Source organism: Oryctolagus cuniculus, chromosome 21 (assembly GCF_051225735.1).
Source record: "Oryctolagus cuniculus isolate XC-2025 breed Fujian yellow rabbit chromosome 21, ASM5122573v1, whole genome shotgun sequence".
NCBI classification, from domain to species: domain Eukaryota; kingdom Metazoa; phylum Chordata; class Mammalia; order Lagomorpha; family Leporidae; genus Oryctolagus; species Oryctolagus cuniculus.
This window is the reverse complement of record NC_142887.1, coordinates 31,772,083-31,784,679: the sequence shown is the minus strand read 5'-3', so window position 1 is coordinate 31,784,679 and position 12,597 is coordinate 31,772,083. Positions and strand designations below refer to the sequence as shown.

General features: G+C 46.7%; 1 long non-coding RNA gene across 1 annotated transcript; it reads left to right on the top strand.

The window, feature by feature from the left end:
- Positions 1–4,147: 4,147 nt before the first annotated feature.
- On the top strand, positions 4,148–12,597 carry LOC149119897 (uncharacterized). Its single transcript, XR_016227191.1, has 3 exons — positions 4,148–4,437; positions 11,163–11,234; positions 12,428–12,597. It is a non-coding gene; the product is annotated as an uncharacterized LOC149119897 (long non-coding RNA).

Genomic DNA, 12,597 nt, shown 5'->3' with positions numbered 1-12,597 from the left:
CCTGAGAAAGCAGTGGAAGATGGCATAAGTCCTTGGGCCCCTGCACCTGCATGGGAGACCTGGAAGACACTCCTGGCTCCTGGCTTCGGATCAGCACAGCTCTGGCTGTTTTAGCCAACTAGGGAGTGAACCAACAGATGGAAGACCTCTCTCTCTCTCTCTCTCTCTCTCTCTCTCTCTCTCTCTGCCTCGCCTTCTCTCACTGTGTAACTCTGAGTTTCAAATAAATCTTTTTTAAAAAAAGAAATACTGTTCAATTAATAGTGTAAGTAGGGGCCAGCACTGTGGCACAGCAGGTCGAGCCCATGGTCAGGACAACAGCATCCCACATCAGAGTGCCAGTTCCAGTCCTGACAGCTCCACTCCTGACCTAGCTTCCAGAAAATATGACTGTGAAGGCAATGGCAGGTAGCCACAGTGCTTGGGCCTTTGTCACTCTTGTGGGAGACCCGGATGGAGTTCTAGGCTGCTGCATTTCACCTGGCCCAACCCTGATATCATGGCTATTGGAAGAGTGAACCAGTGGATGAAAGATCTCCCTGTGTCTCTCCCTCTCTCTTTGTAACTCTGCCTTTCAAATAAATAAATCTTTCTAAAAATCAGTTTTTACAGCAAACTATGAAAAAAAAGCATGAGTGGGTATGCTTGTGAAGATCATTCAGTATTTATGTGCAAGTTCTATGAATCTTCACCACTTACAGAACTGTTGAAAGAAGCAGAAGGCAATTAATTCTTTTAATGGCACTCTATACTTATATTTTCTCACTAATATGTACAGTCTATGAATAAGCTAAGTTAAAAGAACCAACGAAAGGAAAACTTTGTGACATAACCACCCATATATAAAAACTTATGGTGAAATTGAAACTTTTCATAATACATCAATAATGATTTTTACACATTCTCCCAAAATGAGTCAATATGCCAAAGATTTTTCACTGCAACTGACTGTATTATGTAAATTGGATGTAAAAAAAAAAAAACAAGAAAAATCTGAACACTTTGTGATACTGATTAATGTAAAAATATTTTTTCAAATTATGTAATTGTGTTTTTTTAAGATTTATTTATTTTATTTGACAGGCAGAGTTACAGAGAGGCAGAGGCAGAAAGAGAGAGAGAAAAAAAGAGGTCTTCCATCCTCTGGCTTACTTCTCAGGTGGCCATAATAGCCAGAACTGTGCTGATCTGAAGCCAGGAGCCAGAAGCTTCTTCTGGGTCTCCCACATGGGTTTAGGGACCCAAGGACTTGGGCCACCTTCCACTGCTTTCCCAGGCCATAGCAGAGAGCTGGATCAGAAGTAGAGCAGGCCGGCACCGCGGCTCACTAGGCTAATCCTCTGCCTGCGGCGCCGGCACACCGGGTTCTAGTCCCGGTCAGGGCACCGGATTCTGTCCCGGTTGCCCCTCTTCCAGGCCAGCTCTCTGCTGTGGCCAGGGAGTGCAGTGGAGGATGGCCCAAGTGCTTGGGCCCTGCACCTGCATGGGAGACCAGGAGAAGCACCTGGCTCCTGCCATTGGATCAGCGCTGTGCGCCGGCCGCAGCGCGCAGGCCGCAGCACGCTGGCCGCGGCGGCCATTGGAGGGTGAACCAACGGCAAAGGAAGACCTTTCTCTCTGTCTCTCTCTCTCACTGTCCACTCTGCCTGTCAAAAAAGAAAAAAAAAAAAGAAGTAGAGCAGCCAGGTCTTGAACCGGTGCCCATGTGGGATGCCAGCACTGCAGGAAGCAGCTTTACCTATGCCACAGCACTGGCCCCTGAATTCATTGTTAATAATATTGAGCTAGGGCCGGCGCCGCGGCTCACTAGGCTAATCCTCCGCCTAGCGGCGCCGGCACACCGGGTTCTAGTCCCGGTCGGGGCGCCGGATTCTGTCCCGGTTGCCCCTCTTCCAGGCCAGCCCTCTGCTGTGGCCAGGGAGTGCAGTGGAGGATGGCCCAGGTGCTTGGGCCCTGCACCCCATGGGAGACCAGGAAAAGCACCTGGCTCCTGGCTCCTGCCATCGGATCAGCGCGGTGCGCCGGCCGCAGCGCGCCGGCCGCGGCGGCCATTGGAGGGTGAACCAACGGCAAAGGAAGACCTTTCTCTCTGTCTCTCTCTCTCACTGTCCACTCTGCCTGTCAAAAAAAAAAAATTGAGCTAATACATGCTAGTGAATTTACTTGATTGGACAGACACAATTTTTAAACTGAAATGCTTTTGCTTCAAAGTCAAGTCAAGTTTTGGTATTGACTTCCAGGAAAATGAAATTTTGTCATTGAATTCATTTACAAGAAAACTTTTAAATATGTTTAGAACAACTTGCTATGTGAATCTACTTTTTCAACTGTAAATTTTATTAAGTCTCTATACAGATCAGGTATTTCTGACAGAAAGTTACCATATGAATTGAGATGTGACAGCAGTGTAAAACAGATACCAGACTTCAGTTATATTGGGGGGGGGGAATAATATAGGAAATCTCAACATTTTTACATTGATTACATATTTTTAATTGTGTTAAATAAAATATTCATGTTTCTTTTACCCTTTTAACTTTTTTTAATTTATTTGTTTTCATTTTTATTCTTACTTGAAAAGTAGCAAAACAGAGAGAGAGAAATCTTGCATCCATTGGTTCACTCCCCAAATGCCCACAACAGCCAGGGGCCCAGAACTCAACCCAGGTCTTCTCACATGGGTGGCAGACCCAAGCACTTAAGCCATCATCTGTTGCCTCCCAAGATGGACATTAACAGGAAACTGGACTACAGGAAACTGAATAACCAAGACTCGAACCAGGCACTCCAATATGGGATGCAGGAGCCCCAACCAGTGATATAACCACTGAGCCATATGTCCACCCCCTCTTTTACTTTGTTTTTTAATGTGGCTCATAGAAAATTTAAAGTACACCTGTGAATCCCATTAGACTTTCTATTGAGCAGCACTGTACTAAACGAGGGCCACATTATTTTGCTCAGGAAGCCCAACCCATAGATTTCTCTTTGTTTTCTTTTTTTCTTTTTTCTTTTTTCTTTTTTCTTTTTTCGACAGGCAGAGTTAGACAGTGAGAGAGAGACAGAGAGAAAGGTCTTCCTTTTTCCGTTGGTTCACCCCACAAATGGCCACTACAGCCAGCGCCTTGCAGCTGAAGCGCTGCACCAATCCAAAGCCAGGAGCCAGGTGCTTCCTCCCGGTCTCCCATGGGGTGCAGGGCCCAAGCACTTGGGCCATCCTCCACTGCACTCCTGGGCCATAGCAGAGAGCTGGACTGGAAGAGGAGCAACCAGGACAGAAATGGCGCCCCGACCGGGACTAGAACCCAGGGTGCCCGCGTCGCAGGTGGAGAGAATTAACCTAGTGAGCCGAGGCGCTGGCCCTATTTTGCTTTTTAGAAAGTTTTCATTTCTTTTTTTATTTGAAGATTTATTTGTTTATTGGAAAGGCAGGGATAGAGAGAGAGAGGAGAGAGATACTTCCATCTGCTGGTTCACCTCCCAAGTGGATGCAAGGAACCGGCGCCCGTATGGATGCTGACACTGCAGGCTGAGGCCCAACCATCTACGCCACAGCGCCTGCCCCGACCATAAGCTACTGACTGGGCCCCAAAACAGTCTTCCTGGCCCTTGTCAAAGACCCGGATGATTTGCTTACTGTGAGAATTAAATGGATTAATCTCTGGGAATGTAAAGTGCATGGGAGGAGATATGGCACGTAGAAAAAGCTGTAGCATACTAGTTACAATAGTAGTTCTTAGTACTATCCTCCAAAAAATTTGTATAAGCACAATTTAAGGGACAAACATGTCAATGGGAGTAATGGCGGGCCCAGATTTAAATGCATACATCACCAACGAAAGAGCAAAACTGCAGAACTGAGGAGCCTCTGAGGTCTTCCAAACAGGCCTGGGACTAGGACAAGCCAGTGAGGCACTTAACCTGGGCGCAAAATTCACTCGGAAGTCAGGAAAACGCAGTATTTTCACCAAGCAGAAACATTCAGACAGGAGCGGCGTCACTGACTTGGGAAACGCAGCAGACGCCAACATGGCTCGGAAAGACGTCATCACTATTCCGGCCCGCGTTCCGCCTCAGCCGCCCAACTGGACAGCCTTGGGTCCGGCCTAACAGCCATGCCACACCTTTGATTTTACTGCAAATCCGGAAGGCGGCCTTTGCGACCTGCGAGGCACTGGGCCGCAGGGCCTGACGGGACGCCCAGGCTGCCCCGCGGCCCTTCCCGAGGTGCCCTGCGGCGGCCGAGCTGGCGCCAGAGCTGAAGCCGTTGCCGCCTCTCCGGAGGTCAGCACAGAAATGCCCTCCGTGGTCCTCACGGAGCCTGAGCATCATTTTATTGTTTCAAACTGGACCGCCGTGGACATCGGCGTCTACAACACCGTGGACTCCGTGGTGATGGCGTTCTACTTGCTGCTGGTCCTGATCGTCGGGCTGGTGGTATGGCGGAACCCCAGGGCGGGTTTGTCCCTTCCGAACCAGGTCCTTAGCCGCATCTCGCATCAGGGCCCTCCGCACCCTGCCCTGTGCCGGACACTCAGCCTAGACCTCGCCACCCCGCCTCTGCCTAACTCTTCTTCCCTTCCCTGCCCCAAGAGTGTGGGCGAAAAGTCGGGTCTGTGCTGAACACGCATAGACTGTTGTCGGTAATCCCTACACTGCACCGTGTGACAGTTTACAGGGCATTTACATAAAATTTAAAGAAAGCAGAGAACGTGTCTAGGTTATGTACAAATTCTAGGCTATTGTGTATAAGGGACTTGGGCATCCTCAGATTTTGCTGCTCTGGGTGATCCCCCCAGGTGCACTTAGGGAACACTGCACTGTTTTTGGAACCGAGGTGCAGAGGGGGTTTAAGTAACAACCAGGAAATGATGGAGTTCAGGTCTGACCTGAGTCACCACTCTGCTTTGCTAGTAGGACTCCAGGGGACATGTGTAACTTGGGACTCTAAATGTTCCTTCAGATTTGATTAAGGAGTGTTTAACATTTTCCACAAGGTTTTCTTAAGAGAGTAGAGACTACCTCTCTTTTACTGCCATTCTTTTTTATTTTAAGATTTATTTATTTATTTATTTATTTATTTGAAAGAGTTACAGAGAGAGAGAGAGACAACTTCCATCTGCTGGTTCACTCCCCAGATGGCTGCAACAGCCAGGGATAGGCAGGAGCCAGGAGCTTCAACCAGGTCTCCCTTGTGGGTGGCAGGGGCCAAAGCATTTGGGCCATCTTCCACTGCTTTTCCCAATCTGTTAGCAGGGATCTGAATGGGAAGTGGAGCAGCCAGGACTCCAATTGGCACCCATATGGAATGTTGGCTTTGCAAGTGGCAGCTTTACCTGCTCTGCCCCAATACCGCCCCCACCACCACCACCACCACTCTTATACCAGAGCTTAACATGCCAGCACACAAAAAGATGTCATTGAACTCTTCTACCCAGGCCCAGATACTGCCCATGTTCCAACATAAAGTTAGGTTAGGTGCTGTGACAGCTTTGAGTGGTGTCACAGGAGCTCCACTGAGCAAAACCCAGGTGCCCTTCTGTAGCCCATGCCTGGCCTGCCTCACCAGGCAGGAGTGGTAGGTGACAGTGCCACCAATGGCTACCACTGGGACAGCTTCTGCCCTGATGACCTTCACTTCGGGGTGTCTCACCAGGTCACGCACAGGATCTTCCCTTGAAGTCCAGTCTTGAGGATTACATCATCACAGTGGACCCACTGCTAGCAGGCAGATACAGTGCAGGAGACATGGACTGCATCCTATTACAGGACTTAAGTACCAGAAGAGAAAACAGGCCCTTCATTCCAAGTAGGAAGGGAAAAGCCAGTTTATTTATCAGATGACTCAAGTGATTTTTTTCCCCCTCACTGGTCACCTTCTAGGTGGCCTAGGCAGGGACTCTGAATAGTGAACAGCTGTTTTGTGGACATCTGTTTGGGGATCCTCCCCTAGTCCTCTTACTGAATTGGGAATCCTACACAACTTGATTTTGGCCCTACATGGAGCCTACATCTGGTCAAGGTCAGAGGACGAGTAAGTCATCTGGTCACTTCCAAAGGAAGCCTGCTGTCCCTTCTGTTCTGGGAGCCCAGAAACATGCATAGATACCCAGAATTCCTTGGTCCCTTTCCTTCTTTATGTTTTCTTTCCCTTGGTTCTTAAAAAAAATAGTATTATTTGAGAGGGAGAGAGAGAGAACGAGTAAGCAAGTGAGCTCCTGACTGCTTAATCACTGCCCAAATGCCTCCAGTGGGCAGGCTGGGCTGAGCTGAAGCCGGGAGCCAGGAACTCAATCTAGGCCCCCCACATGGGTGTCAGGAACCCACACACTTAAGCCATCACCTGCAGCTTCCCAGGGTCTGCATTGTCAGGAAGCTGGAGGCAGAAGTCAAACCAAGGCACTCTGATACGAGGTATGAGCATCTCAACCAGTATCTTTTTTTTTTTTTTGACAGGCAGAGTGGACAGTGAGAGAGAGAGACAGTGAGAAAGGTCTTCCTTTGCCGTTGGTTCACCTTCCAATGGCCGCTGCGGCCGGCGCGCTGCGGCTGGCGCACCGCGCTGATCCGATGTCAGGAGCCAGGTACTTATCCTGGTCTCCCATGGGGTGCAGTGCCCAAGGACCTGGGCCATCTTCCACTGCACTCCCTGGCCACAGCAGAGAGCTTCAACCAGTATCTTAACCACTAGGCTGAATACCTGCCCCCTTGGCTCTTTATAAAAATCATGTATGGTATGATTACTTACACAATATTACCTGCTCACTGTGAGAAGTAAACAATCCATAAATATGGAAAGAATAAGTTATTCTTTCCCCCATCCATCCTCATCCATCTGTAACCAGAGTCCTGTATCCTTCCTTCTCTTTCTCAGTGCTATTGTGAGTTATAGTCTCTCTCACACACACACACACACACACACACACACAAAATGGGATCATTTCATACACATTATGCTTTACCTTACTTTCAGTTAATACGTTATGGAGAGTCTACAAATGAGTAGATACATATGTAGCTCGTGTTTTAATTAGCTGCATAAGAGTCATGCAAACGTGTACCATTCAGTTCTTTCCTACTAATAGACACTTTAGATTGTTGCCAAGTTTGTTTGATGTGTTGGCACAATTAACTTGGGTAGCATAGATTCCAAAAAATGGCAACTTCTGGGTCAGAAGTGTCTCATACACATATAAACACACACACACAGAGACAGACAGACAGAGGCAGACAGACAGACAGAGATTTTGAAAATGTAAAATGTGTGATTGGGGGGACAGTGTATGTTCCCATCTGCTAGTTTACTCCCTAAATTCCTAACAGTGGCTGGGGAGGGTGGGAGAGGCAGGGAACTAGAACTCAATCCAGGTCTCCCAAGTGGCAGGAACCAAACTGCTTGAGCCATCACCACTGGCTCCCAGAATCTTTAATAGCAGGAACGTGAAGTCAGGAGCCGGAGCTGTGGCTCATTCCCAGACACTCTGATGTAGGTTGTGGACATCCTAACTGGTATCTTAACCATAGGCCAACCACTCAGCCCTTTTTTGTGCATTTTTTCATCCCGTTGCTTCACTTGACTTTTGGTAACTTGTCTGTTATTTGAATTGTTAGTATGTTTTTCCCAAACTGTCATTTGTCTAGATCAGTGTTTCTCAAGCGTCAGGGCTAACAGGCATTTGGGGCTAGATATTTAATTCCTTGTGGTGGAGGGTCTGTCAGTGCATTGTAAGATATTTAGAACCTGATCCCTTCCCACTTGTGACTGTCAAAGCTGTCTCCAGATGTTGCCAGATGCTCCCTAAGGGGGTGGGGAAATCACCCCTGGTTGAGAACCACTGATCTTAATAGTGTCTTTTTGATATTAGAAATTTTATTAATTTTGCAGAAGTCAATTATTTTTCTCTTCCTTGTGATCTTCTAGATTTCCTGGCTCAGGAAATTTTTTCCCACTCCAAGATCGCACAAATATTATTCTAAAAATTTTAATAACATTTTTATAGATTTTTAAGTGGTTCAATCTCAGACCCTCTGGAATTTACCTTTATTATATGATAGATGAGAGGTGTTTTAATTTATTTTCTTCCCATTATTAAACAAACCGCCCTCTTCCCACAGGCCAGAAGTGTCCACGTTTGCACAGTTGGGCCTCCTTTCTGAAAACATTCATAAGCTTCTGACTGCTGAGCCCCACAGGGGCTGGGGAGTCTTACTCTGCCACTGGTGCCTTGGCTTTAAAAGATATTAACCCAGGGCATGGGGGCCTTGCACTTTTTTTGTTTGTTTTCTCTTTAATAATTTCAGCCCAGAAATCTTAGAGAAAGTTGGATGCATTTTCCACCCCATCAGCCTGGCTGCTGTGGTGTTGTATTTTCCAGAAAGAGAGCATGGAGGCTCCAACATCAGAATCAGCCCTTTAAGGCACTTTAGGTTGGCTGGAAAGCCCAGGGGGAACATATCAGGCATGGAAAGCCAAGACACTTGGGCAAAAGATGTCCTGCATAATGGACCCCTGTGTGGGTGAGACCCCAGTGGAAAGAAGGGGCCACCAAAGAAGGGTGTACTTTTCTCTGAAGGGAGGAGAGAACTTTGCTGATGGCCTTGCACAGCTAGTGGATCCAAAAGGCTTCCATAGGGGAGGCAGATCATCTCAAGAGCCTTGGGTGACTACTGATATCATACATAAGAGTCATATTTGTTAAATAAACAAGAGTCACTGTGCACTAACTTCCCACAAAGGACTTCTGTCTCACAAAGAGTGGTACCATGAAGCTCAATAGTAAAACTTGTTCTTTTAATATATTAAAAGGAGGATATTATCATGTCTCATAAGTAATAGTTATGTCTGAGAGTTCCAAAAGATCTATCAGCCCTTGTATAGACTGTTGAGGAACACTTCTCTCAGTTTTCTTTATGCCATTCGTTTATTTTTATTTTTATTTCTCAGATAAAACATGGGAGGGAGCAGGAAGCAGGGGAGAATGAGCGGGAAGGTGGGTACAGTGGGAAAAATTACTATGTACATAGTGTTGTATTTATGAGATACATACAAATGATAAATAAATAAATAAATAACATACATACATACATAGAGGAAGAAGTCAGGGGCATGTGCTTAAGTCACCTTCTTCCCCAGAATCTCTCCTTCTTGTTTGGTGCTTTTTAAAATTTTTTCTTTTAAAATTTATTTTATTTATTTGAAATGCTGATTTACACAGAGAGAGGGAAAGACAGAGATGTCTTCCATCACTGGTTCACTCACCAAATGGCTGCAATGGCCAGGGTTGAGCCAGGCCAAAGCCAGGAGCCAAGGGTTTCTTGTAGCTTTCCCACATGGATGCAGGGGCCCAAGGACTGGGCTGTCTTCTGCTGCTTTCCCAGGCCATTAGCAGGGAGCGGTCTTGTAAATGGAGCAGCTGGGACTTGAACTGGTGACTGTATGGGATGCTGGTACAGCAGGTGGTGGCTTAACCCACTACATCACAATGCCAGCCCCTGTTTGGTGCTTTTCCAATGGAAACAGAAAGCAATTTCTTTTGTCTTAAAATATTTTGTAAATTCCTTTTTAAAGTTCTAATGTGCCTCTACCAACACATTATTGATACCTTTCTTTAGAAGATCTTTTGGAGACATAGAGTGTTTGGCCTAAGCCTGGCCCAGTCCCAGCTGTTGTGGGCATTTGGGCCAAAAGATAGGAGCTCTCTCCTTGTCTGTCCCTCTCTTTCTCTCTGCCTTTCAAATGAAATGAATAAATAAATTTTAAAAATCAGCTATGGGGGCTGCCACTGTGGCACAGCAGGTTCAGCTACCACCTGCGACGCTGGCATCCCCTATGAGCACCAGTTTGAGTCCAGGCTGCTCCACATTCCATCCTGCTCCCTGCTAATGCACCCAGGAAGGCAACAGAGGATGGCCCAAGTACTTGTGCCCCTGGCACCCATGTGGAAGGCCTAGATGGAGTTCCAGGCTCCTGGCTTTGGCCTGGCTTCAGGCTGTTGGGGTGGCCACTTAGGGATTAAACTAGCAGATCGAAGATCTTTCTCTGTCTCTAACTTTGCCTTTCAAAAAAAATGAGCTATGCACATAGTACGCCCTGGATAACTGTTTTCTGAGTGGATAAAGTAAGATTAACTTAATATGTGTAGAAGTTACTTGTTTAGTTTAAGGATTTATGACATGAAGAGATTGCCTGCTTAAATGTAGACAGGGATGGGTACAGTGGCATAGTTGGTAAAACTGCCACCTACAGTGCCAGCATCCCATACAGCAGACAGTTCCAGTCCTGGGTGCTCCACCTCCAATCCGGCTCCCTGCTAATGACCTGAGAAAGCAGCAGAAGATGGCCCCAGGACCTGGGCCCCTACACCCACATGGGAGACCTAGAAGAAGCTCCTGGCTCCTGGCTTCAGCCTAGCCCAGCCTCAGAAGTTGTGACCATCTGGGAAATGAACGAGCAGATGGAAGATTCTCTCTCTCTCTCTCTCTCTCTCTCTCTCTAACTCAGCCTTTCAAATAAATACAATAAAACAGAGAAAGAGAGAAAGAAAAAGAAAGAGAGGATAATGCAGACACCTGGTGGTGGCAGTTTTGCTTTTTCTACGGAAAAACAGTTTTATCAACCAGCTGTCCTCTTTAGGTCATAACTCATCTTGGGAAATCCAGGAGAGTCCCAGCATTGTCTTCTGGCCCTAGCAGGTCTGGGAGTCAGAGCTGGGGCCCCTGAATAGAGAACAACTGAACACATTGGAAGGACCATGGCATGGCCATGTAACTTCCCCCCTGGAAGAAGCGAGGTGCGTATTTGGATTTGCCATTCCTGATTGATCTACACACTCAGTAAACTGTTTCCCTCCCAGGCTTTGCCAGAAACCATGGCACTGGCTAATTATTTGGAGAAAGACTTAAAGCAGTTTTGTCCTTAAGGGATGTCGAGGAAGAGACAGGGCCATGCAGTCTTGTAGCTGGAAGAGATTGTATCTCCAGCTCTGCAGCCAGAGGCATGGGTCTCAACTCAGGGGCATGGGTTCTGTCCTTCAAATGAAAGAAGGGAGGTGTGGATTTGCTAAATGAAGGCCATCTCCTTAAGAGACCTGTGTCTTTGGAGCAGTTTAGTCTCTTGTATTCCACTGGGATTTATTATTATTATTATTATTATTGTATTTTAGGCTGTGCTGTTCCGCAGACGTGCGACAATAGGAGACTTCTTCCTGGCTAGCCGAAATCTCACATGGTTCCCGGTGAGCAAGCCTCACATGTGGCATTCCACTCTGGGGGCCACATCTTAGTTGTTTATTACTTTAATTTACATGTTTTTACTTAGAATAATTTTAAGTTGTTAAATCTGAAATGCCATTTAATCAGTAGTTCCCATAACTCTTTTTGTTAAAGATTTTATTTATTTATTTGAGAGGTAGAGATACAGAGAGAGAGGGAGAGACAGAGAGAGAGAGAGAGATCTTTCATCTGCTGGTTCACTCCCCAAATGGCCACAATGGCCAGAGCTGGGCTGGCCAGGAGCCAGGAACTTCTTCCAGGTCTCCCACAAGTATGCAGGGGCCCAAGGACTTGGGCCATCTTCCACTGATCTCTCAGGCCATAAGCAGAGTGCTGGATTGGAAGAGGAGCAGTCAGAACAAGAACCAGTGCCCATATGGGATGCTGGCACCACACGTGGAGACTTAGCCTACTATGCCACAGTGCCAGCCCTTCCCTTAACTCAAGTTTCTTAATTAAATATTTCCATTCGTCAACTCAGTTTAGTTCAATAACCATTTATTAGGTACCCAGTAAGTATAAGGTGCTGTTCTAAGTTTCAAGACACAGACAAAAAATAGGTAACTCCACCCTCTGGAATGGGAGTTAGGTGCATATTGGTCTAATCAGAATACATTAGTCAGTACCGCACAGTGAGTCTGAAAGGAGGTGCGCAGGTAAACTCAGGCTTGCTGGGTGGAGGGAACACTTACTGAGAGATAGGAAAGGTCCTGGAGAGGTGGGGTTGTTTGAGCAGGATTTGGAGGTGGAGTAGCTGTTTTCCAGGTAGATGAAGTGTGAGAGCATTCCAGCAATGGGAGCAAAAGAGGCCAAACATGGAGGTGTGGAATAGCACAGTGCTGACGGTGGGGGCAGGGTAGAAGGCTAGAAATATGTTTTGTTTCTATATTAAATATTTATTTGTTATACAGAATTATTCCATCCAAGAAGAGGGACTCACAGTCCCCACAGCGGTACAAGCAGCTTTCTGTCCATGGGTAGGGGTCAGGGGCATCCTAGGGAGAAAGATGGGAACTGTGCCAAGCCTGAGCCATCTTTACAGTTTATTATTGTTATGTAAAAATCTACACATGGTGTCCACATAAGAATGTAAGGTACAAATAGGAAATTGTGCAAGAACCAAGCCCTTGTTTAATCGTTTATTCTTTGGCCTCAGATGTGAAGTCTTGTGGCACGTGTGCGGTTTTCACATGGGGCAACTTATCCTGCAGAGAAGCCCGGTCTCGGGAGGACAGACTGCCTTCCTTTGAGGGAAGAGGAAAGTGCAGCCATAAACAACCTAAAGAAATGGCCTTCCCCAGTTATCTGGGAGATTTGAGGAAATGC